This window comes from Phyllobates terribilis, unplaced genomic scaffold (assembly GCF_046119375.1).
Source record: "Phyllobates terribilis strain yellow unplaced genomic scaffold, ASM4611937v1 Scaffold_10__3_contigs__length_209671492, whole genome shotgun sequence".
Classification (NCBI taxonomy): domain Eukaryota; kingdom Metazoa; phylum Chordata; class Amphibia; order Anura; family Dendrobatidae; genus Phyllobates; species Phyllobates terribilis.
Genome location: NW_027362770.1, coordinates 1,332,921 through 1,350,004, shown reverse-complemented (window position 1 = coordinate 1,350,004; position 17,084 = coordinate 1,332,921). Strand labels below are relative to the sequence as shown.

The 17,084-nt window shown below is 46.5% G+C and overlaps 1 protein-coding gene across 4 annotated transcripts in view; it reads left to right on the top strand.

Annotated features, from left to right (window-relative positions):
• Positions 1-12,970, top strand: part of LOC141164110 (armadillo repeat-containing protein 1-like) — a 31,591-nt gene extending 18,621 nt beyond the window's left edge. For 2 of the 4 annotated variants that reach the window (XR_012250830.1, XM_073649261.1), the window contains exons 5-7: positions 376-505; positions 598-696; positions 12,459-12,970. The gene's annotated coding sequence lies outside the window, so the exon portion shown is untranslated. Of the gene's footprint in view, positions 1-375; positions 506-597; positions 697-1,906; positions 2,289-12,017; positions 12,170-12,458 lie in introns of those variants that run through there. The other 2 variants (XM_073649262.1, XR_012250829.1) reach the window with 2 other exon arrangements.
• The last annotated feature ends 4,114 nt before the right edge of the window (positions 12,971-17,084 follow it).

Here is a 17,084-nt window from a genome sequence, read left to right as displayed (position 1 = left end):
ACTGCATCAGGAGGAAAGCCGCAACACCACGGATCAATAACTACTTAAGGTACCGCACTGCCTCACCAATGTTTTCAAGACAGCTGCCTATATAGGAACTTCCGCCTATGGTACACACTATAGAGCCAAAAGGCTCTCTGGACACTACAGGGAATTCTTATGCCTAATTCTAAAACTGAATAGCCAACCAACGTTTGTACCTCAGACTAACAGGAACAGGAATCCTGCAGCCAAAATACACCGGCCAACCAGCCCCCCTAGTATAATTAAATTTACCACCTAAACCAGCCAGTGGTAATTTTATTCTATATTTTATAAACTATATAACATCAGTACGAGGGATAAATATACCCTTACTAATTAACTCACTTCAAGTCCCTACAGGTTAACACAGTGAAATTGTGGACTAAACTGTGACCGAAGTAGTCATACTTACCATAGAACAAGCCGTTGGGTAGAACTGAACCAAATAGAGTTCACCTAATCAATCATCATTTCCTTACTGGTAACGTATTTTACCCTATCGCAATTTGTGTATTATATGTTTTGTCAGGTACATGTCTATTTGTCCAGATCATACCTAATGTTACCATTTAGTCCCCACAGTAAACTACCTCTCTAGCCATACAAACACAAGTGGCTCCCCGGAACACCAGGATCAATAATCAAAACCCACTCTTCAGCCAACTAAAACAGGTAATTATCTAGATTTACTGTGTGGCACCCTGCTGCGCATTGGTGCCACAGAACCCAGAAGGGTGCATGGATGGACTTCTCCACAAGAGGCCTTCACACATTCACACATCTCCACCCTACCACCTCACACCAGCAGAGGGAGCCCGTTAGGGATATATATATAGGGAGGGTGGAGCCAGGCAGCTCAGTTTGTGTTTTAGTCTGAAGTGAGTTCAGACAGGTCCTACTCAGACATAGAGAGGGACAGAGCTCAGAGTTGAGCTGAGAGCGTGCTGACGCTCAGAGAGCAGCGAAGAGGCAGCACGCTGGCTGCTGTGCTTAGGCAAGCCAAGGCCTACAGCACGTGTGAAGGCCTAGTGAGGGCCCTGAGTGGCCGAAGGCGAGAGGAGAAGGAAGAAGTAGTGAGGGGGCAGAGGAGCATACCAGGCTCACCCCGATATATATACCGGACACCGTCTCCGCGCCTACAGGGACCCTTTACACCCAGTAGGAACCACCGGAACTCCTGGAGGACTACAGTTCCCAGGTTCACCAAACGCTGATTACAGTACCAGGGCTAGGAGTCACGGAGGCCCCAGCATCCAAGGAGAGTGATCTCCAAGAGAAGGCCCTACCACCAGGTCAGCAGGTGCAAAGAGAGACAGTAACCAAGCTAGGCCTAGCTCCAGGCAGGTCAGAAGCTTAGCGAGTAAAGCCACGGATCAGGAGGCCCTATACCCGCTCACTGGGGAGAGTCCAAAAGTGCGCCCTTCGCCCGGAGTACCCTGGACCGTGCCTGCACCATCACCAGTAAAGGTACTGAAGCTTACCCCCGTGTGAGTGTCCGTCTTTCCTCCGGGACCGTCCTGCCGTCTGTCCCCTGCACCACCATCCATTACACCCAACGCTGCCCTGGAGCTATCTCTACTTGTGGAGAGCCGCACCATCCCTGCTGCCATCACACCAACTCCAGAGGACTCCTCCGCAGTGGCAGCACCCCTTAGCTGCATTCCACAGGTGGCATCACAAACACTTTCCCAAATCCCCTATAAACTATTCCCCCTTTTACTAACCACCCTGGGTCACGGACCGGGCAAGCTACCGTGATATTCCCCCAGCAACCAGAGGCCCGGCTGCCGAGTACCCCACGGCCCAGGGGGCGCGTCAATTGTACTAAGATAAAAGAGGGGCCAAACAACGTCCCTTAATCCAGTTGTTTTTTCCCTTTCAGCTGGTCGCCCTGTATACAGCTGACCAGAGACGCCTACCTACTCTCAAATAGAACATACACACCACCTAATTGTGCTCCAGGTATATACGGTCCACTTCCTAAAAAGGTAACCTGATAACTCATCTGAAGCAGCATATTATAGCAATTGTATATACCCTTCACAAGTATCCACACGCCTTGGATCACTCAGAAAGACCCACTAAAGTGAACCTCAACCCTCAATACAGTGGTACCTCATATTCTCAACAGCAAAAAATTCCCCAGCCAAGATTCCCCTTCCCTCCCCTCTGCCCATGCAATTTATCATCCCTATCTATGAATTTTAATTATTGCTTTCTATGAATTTTTACTTTTAAATTTAATAAACCGCTTTTATCAACCAATCCTCTTGTATCTTTCCTGAACTCAGTACACTAGCGCAGTAGTCCTTTAACAAATGTATGAATAACTGGCTTGCGCACACTTGACTCTGCCCACTTACCAAGAGTCGTACACCATGTACAGTAGTCAGATTAATAGAAATATAGCACAATGCAGAGTTATGGGACTTGTTTTATGCAGCATGGAGACATGTCAGAAGAGCGGACAGCTAGCTGTAAACGACATGATACTGTCTTGTCGAATTCAGATTCTCATTGTTCTGCCATGTGGAAATAATGGTATCCTTCAAAAAGCAGGTGCGTTATGAATACAAAACACTTAAAGTGAACCTGTAAGAAAAAGAAAATGCAATGCGATCTGAGCGCACCAGGTTATAGAGAAGGAGGAGGTGTGCAGAATGATATGTGATTTTGTGAGAAAAGATTCAGTATAACCTGTGATTTATTCATTTATTTATAGCTCTGCTCTCTCTGGGACTTCCGGGACTTCCGGTCCAGTGGGCGGTCCTATCAGTGACTGACAGTTATTTCTCTATGCACACTTATACACAGATAGCTGTCAGTTATTGATAGCCCCGCCCACTGGACCAAACATGCCAGAAAGAGCAGAGTATTAAATGATGAAAACACAGGTTATACCTTATCTTTTCTCACAGCACTATACATCAATCTGCTGAGCTCCTCCTGCTTTATAACATGATGCCTGCAGATTATACTGCTTTTTCAGGTGACAGGTTTACTTTAAGGTATGTGCACACAGAGTTTCATTTGTATAGTAAAACAACTTGCTGTTCATATGTTCAGTCTTTTGAACATGTTTTTCCTCTTCAGGTTTTAAAAAACACCTGGTGGGAAACAAAGTGCATCTCACTTCTTTGTAAGCGTTTCCTGATGGAAATCACTCCAAACTAAGCGCTATCCAATCAAAAGACTGCAAAACTTAGGAAAATACCTCTGCCGAAATGATTCAAAGCTGCTACAAGAAAATAATCTACGCGTTGTTTGGCGAGTGTTTCAACACGTTACAGATACTCCATGTGCACATAGCCTTACTCTACCAATTGATCAGTTTAATTACAGAAATTAACATTGTGTTATTTGTGCACATTTTAGCAAGCAAGAAAAGGAAGCTCTGACAAGAGGCACAGTCGGTCTGCTAGCTAGTTCTATGCATTCAGCAAACAAAGATGGAAAAGTCATGGAATTATGACAATCACAGGATGGATAGATATGTTATTAGCACATGTTGACAAAATGGAAGCAAATTTTTCAAAACCGCTCAATTTATTCAGCATGGAGTATGAGTGCCACATGCAGAAATACAATTACACACCTCAGCTGCTATCAGGGTAGTTATTAATGGTTGTCTAAGAAATGTTCTGTTACGCTGAATACACTTAGGCACTCAAATCATCAAGATCCGCTGCTGGCAGCTCCCTTTGTAATAGACAATGACATCCCAGATGTGATCGATGGAAGACATTTCCAGAGACCCTGCAGGCCATTGCAGCATGTTTAGGCCTCATAGGTTTCTCAAAATGGCATGAGCAGCATGGGTCCTGGTGATGTCCTGTCCATTGTTTAATTTGCATATCATTAACATATCTGTCAATCCTGTGATTTCCATAATTCTACGACTATTCCTTCTTAGTGTTGCAATTTCAGTGTTGGGGAGTGTATATTCTAGTGGGGTATGTCCTCTTACGTAATATTTCAGCTTCTACAGATCTGAAGTGTGTTAGGAAGTCGTCATGGTTACAGTAATCTTCTTACAACATTTGTCATTTTCTTTTTGCACCCTCTCCCCATGAATGTGACTCGCCCAGGGGGATATGGGAGAACTCGGTACCCGGGCATTTACCTTCGTTGTAGGATGTCATGACAGTCGGCTCCCGGGCCCGTACTCTGGGGTCTCTCTTGAAAAGGGGCTTTGTCACTTGATAGAGCGGTTAGCAGTTTTGTCTTGTGACGCCACCTGTGGTTTCTGGTAATAGGTAACCAGCGCTGCTGCAGACCTCTGGGGCGGTTGACAAGGCAGCTGGGTTGGAACGGCTCCCCACAGGTGGAGCGGGCCCCAGGGCAGTGTGGAGGAAGGGATGCAGGTGAGAGGGGGCCAGGTCGGATCAGGGGGAATGACGGACACGCACACAGGAGATTCACTTTGGTACCTTCCCTGCTGTAAATAACAGGTACGGTCCAGGGTACTCGGTAGGAAGGGTGCACTTCTGGACTCTCCCCAGTGAGCAGGTATAAGGCCTCCTGGTCTGTTTCTTCCTCTCTCTAAGCTCCTGGCCAGCCTGCAACTGGGCCTAGCTTCTATGCTGTTTCACTCTCTCACCTGTCGGCTTGGTAGTAGGACTTTCTTCTGACTACCACGATCCCTGGACGCTGGGGCCTTCATGGTTCCTAGTCCTGTCAATGGATTTAGCTTCAGGTCGACCAGGGACTTGTAGTCCTCCTGGTATTCCGGTAATCCCTACTGGGTGTAGAGGACCCTGTAGGTGCGGACCCGGTGTCCAGTTTGTATTCTGGGGTGAGCCTATGATGCTCCTCTGCCCCCTAGTCACTTCTCTCTGCTTTGCCTCCGGCCACACTCGGGGCCCCCTCAGCCTTCAGCACGTACTGTAGGCCTTGGCTTGCCTCAGCACAGCAGCCAGAGTGCTGCTTCTTCACTGATCTCCTAGCGTCAGCACACTCTCTCTACCTAACTCCACCCTCCAGTATATATATCCCTAACAGGGCTCCCTCTGGTGGTATGAGGTGGAAGGGTGGAGGTGTCTGTATGTAGTGAGGGCCTCTTGTGGAGAAGTCCGTCCATGCACCCTTTTTGGTCCTGTGGTACCTGTGAACAGCAGGGTGCCACGTTCCCCCCTAGTAAAATTCAGTACTCCTGGACTGAAGCATTTTGTAACAGGTTACAACAATAACAATTATAATAACAATAATATATTTTCTTAAAGTTACAGTGAGTTCCATAAAACAGGTGTCCATCTCACTGATAAAGATGCAAATCGAGCAGCATGAGGGACCTGTCCGAAAACCCTCAACATAGGCCCTGGGCGTGGCTGCAGGGCATAGGTGATCCGACGTTGGACCACGTCTTCCGCCACGCCAAACGGGTATTTGTTCAGTGGTCATCTGTTGCATACAATCAATAAGGGCACTTTAATAAGTGCAACTATTTACATGACAGTTTTTGGCTGCTCACAGTCCTCAGCCTACAAGTCTTTATACCCTTATGGGTAACTGGGCAACACACATATATAACTTTTTCAGTTCACACAATAAATAATAGTAGGCAATACCCAACTGGGTAACTATTTACACTTTAGGCATTTTGTATTTTAATCCCTAAACCTGGCATGGATTTGGCCTTATGTGCTGCATGTGGATCTTCGTAGCACTGGAGTGATACTGGTGTCTGTGTATGCACTATCTGCTAACCTATCAGATCTACATGTAGGTAAGTTATAGAAATGCCTCAATCTCTCTATAGGACTGGCAAGTGCACTGTTTACTGGGCCTTCAGGCTCTGCTTCAACTGGTGACCCTCCTCTTACTGGGGACTCTTCCTGTTCCTGAGCAGGTTCTTCTAGGGCGCTTACAGGTTCTACTTGTGGTGGAGGTTCTTTTGGTTGCTGATAGAAGTGTATCACTGGTATGATAACTGCTCCATCAAGTTGAGGAGAGTCCACAGGGAAGTCTCCTAGAACTGTATGAATTACATCTTCCTTGGGCTCTTCCAATGCTAGTGTGGCGCCCCTGAGGGTTCAGTCGCCACAGAGGTACTGCACCTCACCCAGAGATGTGGTGTCTCCTTCTCTCAGGTAAGGAGGGAGTGCTGCCCGGAACCCCAACACCCGCATTCAACACTACACTGCTCCAGGCCGGCTGGAAGGGCAAGATGCACTGTGTTCTGCTGAGCCCTGTCCTTGGATGGAGTGAGGTGAACCAAAGAGAGAGGGTACCAGTAGTGGGTGTAGGTGGAGGATGCAGAACAGTGGAGCACTTATAGAGGAGGTGTATATAAAGGGGGGCCATCTTAGAAAGAGTTAGTTAGTTAGTTAGTTAGTGAGTGTGGACTCAGTGAAAGGAGAAGAGGGGAGCAGAGTCTCTTCAGGAGCTCTGCTCCATGAGTGGGGCCTAGTAAGAAGAGGCCCAGGAGGGGAGCAGAGGAGGAAGGCTCCGGTAACAGAAGGGATCCCAGGGGGTACGGTGAGTGCAGGACGGCACCCGTACGCCCGAATCTGCCAAGTGTTAGAGGGATCAGGCCACAAGAAGGGAACCGGTCCCTGGACCAGCAGTGTTACTCTAGGTCTCGGCTGGAAAACCGGAGGCATCTGCACTTCCATGGTGCAGTTGCCACAGTCTCAACCTAGTCACTGTGAAGGGCATCAAGTAGGTACGGGAACTCCAGGTTGCCCAGAAGGACTTCAGAGCACCCGATCGGGACTGTGTGTGGGGAAGCGCAGGGCAGGAGGGAGAAGACCCAGCGCGGGAAGTCGGTCTAGTAAGGAACATAAAGAAAGCGGGGTTCCGTCAAGCGTTCCTGATATACTTGAGAAAGTGCTGAACCCCTTGTCTGGTAGACGCAGTACGACGCAAGAGGCTGACACCCGTACAGTGTACCTGAGGAACTTAAACAGAACTGTGAGTAAACTCGGATGACTGCACTCCACTGCCTCAGTCAGTTATTTTTGCTGCGCCATCTCTCCTGCACCTCTAGCCCCAGCATCACCACCATCAATACTACACTGCCCTGGGGCCCGCTCCACCTGTGGGGAGCCGTTCCAACCCAGCTGCTCTAACAACCGCCCCAGAGGTCTGAAGCAGCGCTGGTACCTATTACCAGAAACCACAGGTGGCATGACGAACACTTCCTAAGAACTACAAATCCCATATAAAAATATTTTCCTTCCCCTTTTTGTTGACCGCCCTGGGCCACGGACCGGGCCGCCGCCACTGTGACATTTCCCTTCCCCAGCATCTATAGGCCCGGCACCGAGTGACCCACGGCCCTGGGGGCACGTCACTATAAGAGGTACTTCTTCCCCCTGTGTCTTCAGTAGACCTGGGCACAATTTCAAGTGATATCTTGAAACTGTTGCGGTTGTCTAACCTCCATTTTTGCTGATCAGGCAGGTTTTGCTGTTGTCAAATCTGCAATTTAACACAGTGTAGGGCTCTCTTTCCCACTGGTCATCGAGCTTGTGACCTCTTCTCTTCCGCTTTAGCACTATTTCTCCAGGTGCCAAGGGTTCTGCTGGTGCATGCTTATTGTACTGTTCTTCTTGCCTTTCCCTTACTCTGTTTAGACTGTCTTCGACACAGGCCTGTACTTTCCTGTACTGCTCTTGCCGACTTGTGTCCCAGTCTTCAGTGGACATATCTGCAGTAGGTTCTACCACTCCGAGTTCCAGGTTCATGGGCAATTTTCCAGGTCTTGCTCTCATGAGTAGAACTCACAGGTATGTGGTTATACAGGTCTACCAGGTCAGGTAGTTTATCTGGCCACTGGTTCCTCTCTTCCAAAGGTAAGATTTTCAACAGGTCTATGTTGTTCATTTTCTTGCACATACCGTTGGTTTGAGGGTGATACGGCGTAGCCCTGATCTTCTTACATCCATACAGGTGACAGAATTCTTTAAATAGCTCGACTTCAAAAAGGCAGGGCCTTGATCTGTGAGCACCTTTCCAGATATCCATGGGGTCTGCAGAAGTAGGCTTGGAACGTTCTTGCTGCAGTTTCTGCTGTCAGATCCTTGACAGGGGCTACCACCAGGAACCCGGAATAGTGATCCACCATAGTCAGTGCATAGGAATAGCCTTATCTGCTGGGTGTCAGTTTGACGTGATCCAGAGCGACAATCTCCAGTGGTTGGGTTGTTTTGATGGACTGCAAGGGTGCTTTCTGGCCGCCGTAGTCTTTCCTTCTGAGGCTACAGGGTCCACAATTCCGGCACCACCTTTCTATGGAGCTCCGCATTCCAACCCAATAGAACCGGTCCTTCAGCAGGGTTTCCAGCTTCTTCCAGCCAAAGTGACCTGCTTGATCCTGGTAGGCCTCTAACACCATCTGGATGTCTGTCCTGGGTACTACAATCTGCCACGCCATTTCATGGGTTCTAGGGTTGACATACCTTCTGCACAGCTTCTCTCTGTAGATGAACAGCCGGCTTCTCTCATTCCACAGTTGTTTGGCTTGTGGAGGAGCATCCTTCTCCAGGTGAGTACCTTCTTGGGTTATCAGTCCTTTGATGAGGCTGACAACCGGGTCACTGTCCTGGGTTTCCTTCCAGTTGTGATGAGGTAAAGGGTTTAGTGTCTTACCACGACATCTTCTGGAGGCGCGTTGCTCGTGGACCATTCCATTTCTGTGGAAAGCAGGTAGTTCAATTTCTTCGAGATCCTCCACTTCATCCTCGGTGTCTGACTGGTGGGGTATTCTTGACAAGGCATCAGCATTGGTGTTCTTGTGACCTGCCCGGTACTTGATTGTGAACTGGTAATTCGACAATCTGGCCACCCAACGCTGTTCCATGGCTCCCAACCTGGCTGTTTCCAGGTGTGTCAAGGGGTTGTTGTCAGTAAAGGCTGTAAATTTAGTTGAGGCTAGGTAATGCTTGAATCTTTCAGTGATAGCCCAGACCAAGGCCAGGAACTCCAGCTTGAAGGAACTGTAATTCTCCGGGTTCCTCTCAGTAGGGCGAACCTTCCTGGTGGCATAGGCAATTACCTTTTATCTGCCGTTTTGCTTCTGGAATAGCACAGCTCCCAGTCCCTCGTTGCTGGCGTCGGTGTACAACAGGAAAGGTTGGCTGTAGTCAGGGAAAGCCAGGATTTCTTCACCAGTTAGGATCTCCTTCATCACTGCAAAGGATTCAGTCTGTTCCTTGCCCCACTGGAATGGGGGACTTTTACCTCTCTTGGACTGTCCTATTAGGAGATCTTGTAAAGGTGCTGCCTTTTTGGTGTAGTCCTTTATGAACCTCCTGTAGTACCCGACCAGTCCCAGAAACTGACGTACTTCCTTGATGTTTCTCGGTTCAGGCCACTTCTGGATGGCAGTGACCTTCTCCGGGTCTGGTGCTACTCCCTCTGAGCTGACTATGTGCCCCAGGTACTGAACCTTCCGTTTGAGCAAGTGGCACTTGGAAGGCTTTAGTTTCATCCCATACCGGGACAATGCTTCAAATACCTCCGCCAGGTGCTTCAGATGGTCTTCATACGTCTTTGAGTACACGATAACGTCATCCAGGTATAGCAGCACTGTCTCGAAATTCCGGTGTCCTAAGCAACACTCCATCAACCTCTGGAACGTTCCAGGGGCGTTGCAGAGTTCAAACGGCATACTGTTGAACTCGCATAATCCCATAGAGGCGGTGAAAGCTGTCTTCTCCCGGTCTTCCTCAGCAACAGAGACTTGCCAGTACCCACTAGTGAGATCCAATGTGGAAAAGTAATTGGCAGATTTTAGTGCCGCCAGGGATTCCTCTATACAGGGCAAAGGGTATGCATCTTTATGTGTTATTCAATTAATTTGCCTGTAATCTACACACATCCTCATGATACCATCCTTCTTCCTGACCAGGACCAGGGGAGCTGCCCAGGGGCTACAGCTATCCCTTACTACCCCTGCCCTTTTCATGTCATGCAACATTTCTTTCGCTTTCAGGTAATGCGCTGGTGGTATGAGTCTGTAATGCTCCTTGATGGGTGGATGATTACCTGTGGGTAGGTGATGTTGTACCCCTTTGACCCTTCCAAAATCAATTGAGTGTTTACTAAACACCTGTTCATATTCCTGAACCACCCTGTAGACACCGTGTTTTTGATGGACAGGAGTGGCGTCAGTTCCAACATGGAGCTGCTGACACCATTCCTCCAGCTGAGCTTTGGAGTCATTGTCCTCCACCGTGTCTGGTGGGGTCAAGGGTTCCACTGTGTGTATAGCATCATTATTCACAGTATACAATCTGGCAACAGTGGAATATCGTGGCAATTTGACTTCTTCCCCCCCCCCCATAGTTTAGGAGGCGTACGGGCACCCTTCCATTGTGCACATCAACTACCCCTCTAGCAGTTAGGTCTGTGTTCTGAGTTAACGGGCTCTACTACCGCCTGGTAGTTCTGTCCCCTGAGGCCTATTGCTGCCCTACACCAAATCAGCATTTCACTTAGCGGGGGAATCACAATGGGTATCGGGTCTGTCACCCGTACAATACCAATTTCACCACCTGTTAGTTTTACCTGTTGCTGGTACAGGAGGGCTCAAATTTCTTTCTGGAGCACCTTCCTCTTCCCTGGTTTGGCAGTGTCAGCCATCTGTTGGAGTAAGAACAACACTTCTCCCAAACAATTAACAACAACATTTGTACCAAGTATCATATATAAGTCTGTATCGCCAGGGTTAGACTCTACTACAATCAGTCCTTGGTCCTTTAGTTCTGCTCTTCCCATCTTCACTGTCACGTCCTTAACCCCGACTAGGCTAAGAGGAAGGCCATTGGAGGCATACACAGAGAGGTTTGGGTTTGGCGGGTGGAGTTAATCTATGGACCAGTACCTTTTGTAGAGGACATCAGGTATGATGGTTACCTGTGATGCGGTGTCCAGTAGGGCAGGTGTTGCGATGCTGTCCAGCACAATGGACAGGAAAGGTCTTCCTCCCACGAACCGGTAGTACCAGCTTGATGGGCCTGGTCGGTCTACTCCTGGGTGTCGGCCCTCGACCCGTTTAAATTACAGGTCCATGCGGGGTGGCCTGCCTTGTGGCAACAGTAGCAGACGAATTCTCTTGGAGGGCGACGTTGATCGTTGGTCCTCCCACGGGGTGGTGTTGTCCTCCTTCTTCTCCTCATCCAGGGGACATCCTCAGGGCTGTCGGCGAGTAGGATCCTTCCATCCGTCTCGGGCTCTGTCTGTAGCTGCAGGGCGCTCAGGACAGTGGTCAGAGTTTTACTTAACTGACGCACTTCAGAGCGCAGACTGTCCAGCTCGCTAGGGATGCAGGTGAGAGGGGGCCAGGTCGGATCACGGGGAATGACGGACACGCACACAGGAGATTCACTTTGTACCTTTACTGGTGTAAATAACAGGTACGGTCCAGGGTACTCGGTAGGAAGGGTGCACTTCTGGACTCTCCCCAGTGAGCGGGTATAAGGCCTCCTGGTCTGTTTCTTCCTCTCTCTAAGCTCCTGGCCAGCCTGCAACTGGGCCTAGCTTCTATGCTGTTTCACTCTCTCACCTGTCGGCTTGGTAGTAGGACTTTCTTCTGGCTACCACGATCCCTGGACGCTGGGGCCTTCGTGGTTCCTAGTCCTGTAAATGGATTTAGCGTCAGGTCGACCAGTACTTGTAGTCCTCCTGGTATGCCGGTAATCCCTACTGGGTGTAGAGGACCCTGTAGGCGCGGACCCGGTGTCAAGTTTGTATTCTGGGGTGAGCCTATGATGCTCCTCTGCCCCCTTATCACTTCTCTCTGCTTTGCCTCCGGCCACACTCGGGGCCCCCTCAGGCTTCAGCACGTGCTGTAGGCCTTGGCTTGCCTCAGCACAGCAGTCAGCGTGCTGCTTCTTCGCTGATCTCCTAGCGTCAGCACACTCTGACTACCTAACTCCACCCTCCAGTATATATATCCCTAACAGGGCTCCCTCTGGTGGTATGAGGTGGAATGGTGGAGGTGTCTGTATGTATTGAGGGCCTCTTGAGGAGAAGTCCGTCCATGCGCCCTTTTGGGTCCTGTGGTACCTGTGAACAGCAGGGTGCCACAAATGTAGATGGATTACACAATTGTTCTTGTTCACAATGTTTAACCTCGGCAATCGCAGAAACAAAAGTTCTGAAGGCACAGCAGGTGATCAAGAATGACTATGGTAAAGAGGTACGCTCAAACACATTTTTAGCTGATGGTTTGGTATCTAAAACAGTTAGGCTTGGGCTAGCCAGCAACTCTGCTCACATAGCCAAAAACATTTGTGCAACTTACTGTTGTGCTGTTTTAGAGATGTGGTTTGACTGACAAAAACCACAGGCAGGTTGCCATAAGATCGCATGTGACTTCTGCTTTAGTTCATTTGCTTGGTCTAGTACCTGGACACCGAGTTGCTCTAGTAAAACCAGAGTGAGTGTTCCCATGTGTGATCACTGTCTTCTGTGCTCCATTTGCGTAGGTTTATGTACCGCTGCTAACTACGAACAATCAAGTGGAAAAGAGCCAGTGCTTGCCAGACTATTTGCTGGAAGAGTAAAGTCCTCAGAAAGATCTAGAAAAAGCTCTAGCTCATCCAGCAGCAAAGGATGAGATCCAAGGAAGCTGGTTATTATTTATTGGTGACGTACAGGAAACGTTCAACTGTGTTACTACCCGGAGAACTGTGTACATATCGTCCTATATGTATTTTATATGTGATCTCCTTACAGATGAACAGAACACTAGAAGTTTCCTTATCTTTCCATTCATTTTTAACAAGAGACTACCTGAATCTGAGATACACAGCAGGGTCCTCCTTAGTATTCTTATAGCTAGAAGATTCTTGGAAATTAGTGGTAGCATTCTGTAAGATTATTTTAAGAAAAAAAAAAGTATGTTATCCATGTAGTGAGACTTCAGTCTAAAGTCACGTTCTCTTCGTGCTGTTATTAAAGTCATTAGACCCACAGACCAGTATTGTGCAAAAAAAATGTGCCCCTATTAAACTAGTATAAAACCACTTTAAGGATCTATGTTCTTATTGTACATGATGCCATTGTCTCAGGTTAGCAATGTATTGCTCTTCTAGCACTTATTACTGTACTGTGCAGTCTGATGTCAGTTCTGTATGCATGTCTGTTCTCAGCATATTAATAAAATATTGGCATTGTTCATGTATGATTCATAATTTGGATTGGTGCATTTTGTTAGCGGCGGAACCCAAGTGTGTTACAGCTCATCAGAATAGAAATTTAATTGGAAGAACAGTGTTAAGACATTCAGCAGAAACCATTTCAACAGTAAATGGGGAAGAACTCTCAAAAATTCTTCATTAAATGTCACTTGCTGAACCCAGCAGGAAGTACGGCGGCGTCTAAAAACCACTAAAGTTGACAAATCCCCGGGCCCGGATGGGATACACCCGCGAGTACTGCAGGAATTAAGTAACGTCATAGATAGACCATTATTTTTAATCTTTAAAGATTCCATAATAACAGGGTCTGTAGCACAGGACTGGCGTATAGCAAATGTGGTGCCAATATTCAAAAAGGGGACAAAAACTGAACTTGGAAATTATAGGTCAGTAAGCTTAACCTCTACTGTGGGTAAAATCCTGGAGGGTTTCCTAAGAGATGCTATAATAGAGTATCTGAAGAAGAATAACCTCATGACCCAATATCAACATGGGTTTACAAGGGACCGTTCCTGTCAAACTAATCTGATCAGTTTTTATGAGGAGGCAAGTTCTCGACTGGACCAAGGAAATGCAGTGGATGTTGTGTATATGGACTTTTCAAAAGCTTTTGATACGGTTCCACACAAAAGGTTGATACATAAAATGAGAACAACGGGGATAGGGGAAAATATATGTATGTGGGTTAAGAATTGGCTCAGTGATAGGAAACAAAGGGTGGTTATTAATGGAACACACTCAGACTGGGCCTCAGTTAATAGTGGGGTACCACAGGGGTCAGTATTGGGCCCCCTTCTTTTTAACATATTTATTAATGACCTTGTAGGGGTCATACAGAGTAATATTTCAATATTTGCAGATGACACTAAACTCTGCAGGGTAATCAATACAGAGGAGGACAATTTTATATTACAGGAGGATCTATCTAAACTAGAAGCTTGGGCTGATAAATGGCAAATGAGCTTTAATGGGGATAAATGTAAGGTAATGCACTTGGGCAGAGGAAATAAAATGTATAATTATATGCTTAATTGTAAAACACTGGGCAAAACTGTCACTGAAAAAGACCTGGGTGTATTGGTGGACGACAAGCTGACGTTTAGTGGCCAGTGTCAGGCAGCTGCTGCAAAGGCAAATAAAATAATGGGAGGCATTAAAAAAGGCATAGATGCTCATGAGGAGAACATAATTTTACCTCTATACAAGTCATTAGTGCGACCACACTTAGAATACTGTGTACAGTTTTGGTCTCTGGTGTATAAGAAAGACATAGCTGAACTAGAGAGGGCGCAGAGAAGAGCGACCAAGGTTATTAGAGGACTGGGGGGTCTGCAATACCAAGACAGGTTATTACACTTGGGGTTATTTAGTGTGGAAAAAAGAAGGCTTACGGATGATCTTATTACTATGTGCAAGTATATGAGGGGACAGTACAAAGACCTTTCTACTGATCTTTTTACTCTGAGGCCAGAGACTTGGACAAGGGGGCATCTTCTACGTCTGGAGGAAAGAAGGTTTAATCATAATCACAGATGGGGATTCTTTACTGTAAGAGCAGTGAGACTATGGAACTCTCTGCCACATGATGTTGTAATGAGTGATTCACTATTAAATTTAAGAAGGGCATGAATGCCTTTCTTGAAAAGTATAATATTACAGGTTATATATACTAGATTCCTTGATAGGGCGTTGATCCAGGGAACTAGTCTGATTGTCGTATGGAGTCGGGAAGGAATTTTTTTCCCCAATGCGGAGTTTAGTGTTTGCCACATTTTTTTTTTGCCTTCCTCTGGATCAACATGTTAGGCTATGGGTTGAACTAGATGGACTTAGTCTTCCTTCAACCTTAAAAACTATGTTACCATGTTACTATGTATACTATGTAAAATTGGTGCAGAATAAAGGGAAACAATTTTGGAGGAGATGTAGATTCTTAAGAGCTGGTTATTTTCTAAACTGGTCAAGATAACAACTTAATATAGGTCCTAGAAGGATTTTATGAGCTACACCCATGCGGCAGCTGGAGTGGTGTAGAAGCATGACAGCTCAAACAGTGGAAACTTCCTCTGAAGAGATCAATCGTGTTACTATAAGCCAGTCTGATGGACGAATCCTGGCGCACATCACCTACTTAAACCTTTTACTGGCGACTGTCAAATTTGAGAGACTAGGTATAATATGATTTGGGTACTTTTCAGGGTTTGGGCTGGACTCCCTTTATTTCCAGTGAAAGGTACAGTTGCATTTTACAGAATTTTCAATATAAGTTTGAAGATGTCTGTAGCTTTGTGCCAAAACCAAGGTCCAAAATGACATAGATTGAGGTCAAGGCTTTGTGCAAACAACTCAAATTCCTGTACTCAAAACTTATCAATCAACTAAGTGAAGCATTGGCACAGCACCGACAAACCAAAACATCCCATCAGTCATCAGCGCCTGACCTCACAAATGGTGTATTGGCCACAAATTTCCATAGTCACTTTACCATCTTGTAGAAAGCCTTCACAGACAATGGAGGCTGTTATAGCTGCAAAAAAAGAAGCCAACTACAGGTGTATCTCAATCAATTTATAATCAAAGTATTGTCTGATCTCATCAGACAGTACTCACAAAGGTGAACACCACCAAAAGGGAAAAGAAAGGGAAAAGAAGGGAAAAGGGTGTGAGTAAAAGTGAAATTCTTTATTAAATAATAATATTAAAACCTAGTAAATCATACATCCCATTAGGGATGTATAATGGATCATGATCCACTAAATTCCCTGATCAGTGCCCTGATAACCTCTGTACAAGGGCCCATTACACTTATATCTACTAGACCTGCCACACTTTTGATGTCACCTTATATAATATTGGGAGTGTATCCAATGGGCTAGGATAATTTTTTACTATTGAATTCACACTGGCCATATGAGCCTTTATTTAATAAAATCTCTCCTGGCTGAGGATACTAGTACAATTCAGCACACTTTTGATATAATCTATGGCATCTATTTTGTAAGCATAAACCCAGCCATCAATTATAAGGGACATTGGCTAGGGGCTTATTTTACTAATAATTTGATTTACTGTCTGACTCTATCAGGAATTTAGTGGATCATGACGCCATTTATATAATCATGATCCATTATAATGATCTACTAGGTTTTAATATTAATATTTAATGAAGAATTTCACTTTTACTCACACCCTTTTCCCTTCTTTTCCCTTTCCTATTTGTTTATTTTTTTCTCAATAAATTTAGAATATCAACAAAAAGTTAATTTATTTCAGTTCTTCAATGAAAAAAAGTGAATCTCATATACCATATAAAGCAGGGGTGGGCAATTCATTTTCCCGAGGGGCCACATAAGACTGATGGTTGTGGAGGGCCGAACCAATAGGCTGAAATTAATTTTGCTCCATATTGATATCAATATATTGATTATAATTATTAGATTAATATTAATTGCATGACTTAATATTGAGCAGAAGTATGCTGACATCCCATTATATACCGTTTGAACACGAATACAACCCCTTCTATATACCGTATGAGCCCCATAGCCTCCCCACGTCCAGCAACAGACCCTCATAGCCTGCCCATGTCCTGCAGCAGACCCCCCATAGCCTGCCCATGTCCTGCCAAACATCCCATACACATTAAGAAAACACATATTCACCTTGCTCCCATTCCCCCGGTGCTGTGCCTCTGCTCCTGCAATGATGTCATCGCGTCAGCTGCTTCACACGCTGATTGGCGGGGGAAGGGGCTGGAGGCCCCTCCTATACCAATGCACTCAGCGGTGCGCACATGAAGACACGGTCAGGCAGCGGTGACAGCAGGGGGCAGGTATGGTGCGGTCCATGGGCCACTGCTTTAGTCCTTCAGCTCTCAGTCTGCGGGCCGGACTGAACAGCCAGATGTGGCCC